Source organism: Ictidomys tridecemlineatus, unplaced genomic scaffold, assembly GCF_052094955.1.
Source record: "Ictidomys tridecemlineatus isolate mIctTri1 unplaced genomic scaffold, mIctTri1.hap1 Scaffold_64, whole genome shotgun sequence".
Classification (NCBI taxonomy): domain Eukaryota; kingdom Metazoa; phylum Chordata; class Mammalia; order Rodentia; family Sciuridae; genus Ictidomys; species Ictidomys tridecemlineatus.
Window position 1 is genome coordinate 684,603 of NW_027524440.1, and position 6,471 is coordinate 691,073.

Consider the following 6,471-nt stretch of genomic DNA (forward strand, 5'->3'; position numbering starts at 1 on the left):
AAAAGGCACAGATTGGGCCTCTTCATTTCCATTTGAAACTGTTTTCTTGTGGATTTTCAATGGAGTGCCCCAAGGCAAACACCTCCCTGACATTCAGGGGAACAGAACAATATGGAGGAAAGAAGCCTGGAGAAAAACTTTTCTTTAATTGAACACTGTGGCACTGACAGCTCCTAATCCTGCAACTTGGGTGGCTATCTATGCAAGCAGGGATTCTCCAGAGAGATCCTTAGCAGTCATGCTACTTGTTGACTTTTCTGAGATGCTTGGCATTCCCATCAGGAATCCAGTCCATGGCCATGTCACAGAGCTTGAAGGTGGTATACATCTTGGACACAAATACACGAACCCCTTCAGAGAGTGGCCAAAATTCAGGAAGAATTCAGGAACTTAGGATCTTGGTAGGTGTTGCCCATCTGCAAGGCAAACAGCAGTCCATTCCTCAATTGGCCATGAGGAGTCCTGCAAAGATTTTCACTAGACAGGACACATTCATGGTGGCATTCTTCTCTCTACTCTTTTTAACCACAAACCTAGTGGGATACACTGACATAGAAAGACTCACTAGTTAACAGTCCATTTCAAACCAGCAGCAACAACAACAACAACCACAACAAAACGATTTTCCTTCATGTTCTCAGAACCTGAAACAAAATGACCAATTGAAACACACCCACTAAGACACACAAACCACCCCTGTATTTGGTCTGCATCTATCCACTCTGTCCTCTGACTGTTGGGTGAAAATATGTTCCCCAGCAGTGGCCTGTCCTGTCTCAGCTCTGGTCTCCTTGGCCATCTCTGTGTAGTTGTCAGGAGCCAGCAATGAGACAACACTTCTCAGGAAAGGCCCCTGTTCAGACCATTCAAGGCATTTGGCTATCCACACATCACTAGGTGCCAAGAACGAATGACTCTGGCCTTGGTTCGGACAAACAAGTGAGCCCACTGGGACCGGAACTGCCTCTGGGTGCCTCGCCTCCTAGATCCCAAGTTCAGAGAGTTCCATCACCAAGGAAGTGAAGTGAGGTCACTTCCTTCAGGGAAGTGAATGAGGTCACTGCCTTGGTAACCACTTTGTCCTAACAGTTGTTTCCAAGGGTCCCATGAGATGGAGGATGCCCCACCTTCCTGTGACATTTTCACAAGACATAAAGGTCTATATACCCTAGGAGCCCAGGATCAGCAACCCACACAGGCCTGCTTCTGTCCATCTTCCCTGCATTGAGAAGAGAGAGGCTGATTCAGCCACATCCCTTCATCCTGACTGGGTTGTTGGCCATGGAAGATGACTTTAGACCTCACAGGTCCTACCTAGCTGCCTACATTTGCTCCACGGATCATTTCTGCAACTACCTTTGAGCTTCTCAGCAGCTGTAGGATTCCCTACATACCTGTATGGCAAGACCAACTCAGGACCTGCTGTTCTGTGAAAATAGATGGAGGGAACAGAGTATGGTTAAGGGTCATATCAGGTTTGATTTGGGTTAGCAGTCATTCTGCTGGATGAATACGGGTATTGGGCAACTGGGATATTTATAAGAATCTAAGGTGAAATGTAAGTATGAAAATAGAAACCTAGGTAAGATCTGAAGCACACAAGGATGTTGGGCCCCTGATTTGGATACATAGTTTTGAATTATGTTCTGCAGAGATGAATCCTCTAAATCCATATACAATGGCATAAGATCTTGTACCTGGGACTACTGAATGTAAAAGAAAATTTCCAGTGAAATTGAGATAGTAGGCAGGATTCCAGTGTAGGGTAAGGAAGAAGAGTGAGTTTAGGATTTGGGCAAAAGGCCCCTTTCACAATCGAATGAATTTCTATTAGAGTGTAAATGGGAATGTCAGTAGACATGAAGAGTCAGTCACAACAAGGCACTTAGAGAAATAGATATCAAGAGGGATGTTAGGAGATAGGGCAAAGTACAAAATGAGTGATAAGATCAGGGATATTTTCAACAGGGGGGTGGTTGAATACACTATCCTAGAAAGAAACAAGTGTATACTCACCATAGGATTGAAATTTAAAAACAATAGGCAATGCAGACGTAGATGATTTTAGTAATCCATGCTCTCATTAAAATTAGGCTTTGGAAGAATCATAAGTGTGAGTTTTGTATTTTGTGTCCAGAAGATGATGTGATGGAAGGAATACATGGAGCAGGTGACATGTGTATTTCTTCCACCATTTCTGGGAGCTTGTTTTGAAACCCTATCATTTAGAGTTTGGGGATTAAAATTGGTGTACCCTGGGTCTACGTATATAGAGATGATGCAAGAATAGACCATACAGTGTATAAAAAATATAACAGTTTACTATTTTAAGTAATGGATTGAATTGATATTTTAAAAAATACATGAAATCTGTTATTCACATACAAACATTCAATCCATGTAGTTATACATCTAGTGGTAATATTAAGTTGCTAATTATACCAAACTCTGTTTGAGTTTTGCTTCGAAAATGATGATGGAATTCAAAAGTAATGTGTTATAAAAGAAATCTCATGAAAAAGCAAGGAAAGCAACATGGAGAAATACATGGGTTCTGATACAGGGAGTAAATGTAAGTGAATCATATTCATATCAATTTGTGAATATTGGATGAAATGATACATTTTAAGAAGTATCATTTTTGAAGAAATAGGAATTTAACAATTTTGAATGGAAATTTACTTCAAAATACACATCATGTCCCATATGAATATACTTTCATTGATGTTAAACTGGGTCACTTACTATGGAAACATGAGGGTTAGTACTCAATATTCACTGAAGTTCATTTTGAGTATTCAGAAATGAATATGGATGTCAAGAAAATGAATATTTCTGAGAAATATCTTGTGAAAAGCTCTGGCCAGGAGCTACTGCAGGGTTAGAGGGAACCATGCACGCCATACTTGCAGTTCCTTTCCTAAACGCTGTGGGACACTCTTTAGGTCCAGCTGGTATGTAGAATGTGGGGAAATTAGAGGTGATAAGGCAAAAGTTCAGGCCTTCAAAACACTCCATGAGGGATCAGCCCGCTCAACATGGACCTTCCATCCAGTTGGAAACAGGCCACCACATAGATGTATTGTTATTGACCCAGAAAGCCATGATCAGTAAACTATATTAAAAACACAGAAAACTTCATGAATCATAATCTATGGTGCATTTGAAAACAAAACAAAACAAAACGTGTAAACAAACATATAAACATAGAATAAAATCTAGAAACATATGTCAAATACAAAGTGGTAGACTATGGAAGAAGTTTTCCCTTTTTGCTTCTGTGTTGATTTCCTAAATAGGCAGTGTAGCAGCGTCCCTACAATTGCCCCACTACCTGCTCAGCCATGTCTGAGTCAGGCTGTGGAGTGTCTGACCCCCACGGGGGTCTGACCCAGGAGGGCTGAGGGAAGCTGGCTCTGCATCTGATCTCAGCCCATCCTCTCCCCAGCTACACAGACCTAGATGGCTGCTGCCCTGGGCTCCTGAGGACAGGCCAGATGAAGCCTGGCACCTATAAGCTATCCTTTGAAACCCAGGGCTACTGGAAGGAGAGGGGTCAGGAGAGCTTCTATCCATACATAGAGATGATTGCCATGGGGGATGGAGAGGTTGGAGACCCTGACTCACTGACCTGCAGGCCAGGTCTTCGGCCTGGCCTCAAGGACAGACTGGTCCCACCTCTCTCAGGGAGGTGGCAGGCACCTGAGCTTGCCTGCTTTGAGCTCCCACAAGAAAGGGGACCCTAGGACCTCGGGTGTCATGAGACTCCGTGTTGATATGCCCATCCATGAACTGTCCCAGTCAGGCTTGGGGGAGGCAGGCTTTGGGTGACTCATCTCCTCTTCATAGACAGTTTTTCATCTGCCCCCCCTCCAACTCCTGGGCCTTCTCTGACTGCTCCCCCTCTCTCCAATCATCTGGCCTTTTCCACATCCAGCATGCCCAGAGGAGGATTTCTGCCCATCCTCAGCCCTCAGGGAGGTTGCAGTCCACCACTTGGCTCCAGCTGACCCTGCCCCACCATTTGGGCTGCTTTCCCAGGGAGTCATGGGGTCAGGTAGCTCCCGGGTTGTGGTCCCTCACTGTCTTCTGGTGCTTTCTCTGCTTCTCTCAGGTTGTTTTCACCATCACAAAGGAGACCCAGAAGTTCCATGTGCCTCTGCTGCTGAGCCCGTGGTCCTACACCACCTACAGAGGTAGCTAGAGCCCAGCCTGGCTGGAGGAGCTATTTACCTACCCTTGCTCTGGCTGGGATGCCTGCCCAGCCACACTCAGTGGTCACCCACTTCCTTGGGGTCACCAACTCCTTCTGGCCCCCCTCTGGAGTTTCTCAGTGGGCAGCTATGACTTGGGTCAATAAAATCAGTGCTACATCTGCAGAAGTGGGCAGCTATGAATCACTCAGGTCTCTAATGACAGCGCTGCATCTGCAGAACTGCTCCCATCTTTGGGACAGGAGCAATTTATGGGTGGCTAGATCTCTGCCACCATGGCCCCCAGGTGAACAAGGGGGCTGTCAGAGAAAGTGCTGCTGAAGTTGGAGGACTCAGGTGTGGTGTGGCACAAGCTGGACATGCCCCAGGGAAGGAGATTCTCCTGCAGGTGGTTCTCCCCTACAGAGCCCAGCAAGAGGACACAAAGGAAATGTGGAAAAATTTTCATTCACTGATGATAATCTAAAATTTAAAAACTTACTGCCTGGAAAGAGGGGGTCACCTGGGGAGTGTCCCTAATCAGTTCTGTGGGCTGCAGCCCCAAGCATGTAGCTAGGTTAGGGTATCCACAAGTCCTACAGGGACCTGACCCAGCATCTGCCCAATCACCGCTGCCTCCAGAGGCTTGAAGCCCACATTGTCCAGAGGGATTTCAAAGGCCAGCAGCTTTGCCTCGTATGTGCGCAGGAGGTCATTATGAGCCTGTAGGAACAAGGCAGTGTCAGGGAGGAACAAGGAGTTGACCCACCCAGAGCTGACCCCTACTCCATAGAGGGCAGGGCCAGCATCTGTTAGTGGTCACTTTAGGCCAGCCCCGTGCTAACACAGCTGCAGCTGTGTTAACACGTGAAGGTATGCTGAGGCAAAGGGAGGAACTCAGCAGAACTGTGGCCTGAGTGTGCCCCCCAGCTCCTCAGCAAGCATGTCTCAGTGAGGTCCACTGTTCCCTCCTACCCTTGTCAATGGCCTCTATTCTCTGCTCTCATGGGCACAGCACCCTGCATCTCCTAGGAACTCTGCATCTTCACCAGGGGCAGGGCCTGCCTGGAGAAGAGTCCTGGTCACCCCTGATCTGTCCCAAGAGACAAGGCCTGGGAGACAATGCTGGTGGGCCTAACACAGCTACCATGCCAGAGGTGCCTGCTTCCAACTGTAGAAAGTGCACATTTTTAGAAGGGTTCATATTTCACTGGGTGGTTTTAAAAGCTCAATGAATTGATATATGTGAAATGCTTCAGGCCTGGCCTGACTCTGCAAATGCTCAAAAGGGCAGCTGTCCTCACTATGGCTCAGAAATGACTCCAGTGTGGGCAAAGATAGGCTCTAGAGAGAACTGGGGTGTAGACCCTTGAGGTTTACAGCAAATGGCCCTAGCTCTGCACAGACAAATACCAGCATGTGCAGAGAAAGCAGGCAAGGGGCTGGGAGGGTCAGGAAACCAGGATCATGTGGGTGCCATGGAACCTGGGAACTGTGGAGGACAGTGCCTGCACCCAGGGGTCTTAAAGAAACAGGATGACAGAAACATCTGGACTTGTCCCCAAACAACAGAACCAAGAAGTGATATCCACCCCTCAGAGTTAAGGGTGTAACTGAGTTGCACTGGTGGGGCAGCTGCTCTTGGTGAATTCCTCTGCAGACAGAGCAGTCGGCTCAGTCCTAGGCAGGTACAGATGACCTCATGCCGTGTCTGCCCCTCACATGGGGATGGTCCACCAGCCTCATCAAATGACATGTGAATGGGAAATGGATGGGTCCTCAGAGATGGTCAGCAGTCACACTGTCTACAGGCTGAAGCCAGATGCCAGGTCATAGCCAAGGGAGGAGGCAGGGAGGCAGGTGCATACCTTACAGACTCGGGCCAGCTCATACTGCAGGTCCTTGATGGTACTATTCTTTGACTCCAGAACATCCTGAGGACAGAGGCAGAGGTGAATTTAGGACAGGTCTTTTGGCCAAGGTGAAGGAGGTGGATGATGGTCTGGGAGCTCCCTTGGGGGTCCCAAGAAGATAAGGGAATAAAGTCCTGGCTCAATATATGTATGCATCTAGACAAGGGTATATCAGCAGGAGAAGGTCCCCACGGGTTGAGAGAAAACAGAATGGGAGGAAGGGGAGAACCGGAGTATGTCCCGGTGCCATCCACACCCCATGGAGAAACTGTCTTGATGGTAAGTAATAAACATGGGTTACCAGGGACACCAAAGATCTCACTTTGCAACAGCCTGGCACTAAACAAAAAAACTTACACTTTTAA

General features: G+C 47.2%; 1 long non-coding RNA gene across 1 annotated transcript; it reads right to left on the minus strand.

Annotated features, from left to right (window-relative positions):
- Positions 1-3,923: 3,923 nt before the first annotated feature.
- Positions 3,924-6,215, minus strand: LOC144374327 (uncharacterized). The gene is made up of 2 exons (XR_013433771.1): positions 6,062-6,215; positions 3,924-4,916 (listed from the first exon to the last, which is right to left on the minus strand). It is a non-coding gene; the product is annotated as an uncharacterized LOC144374327 (long non-coding RNA).
- Between the last annotated feature and the right edge of the window lie 256 nt (positions 6,216-6,471).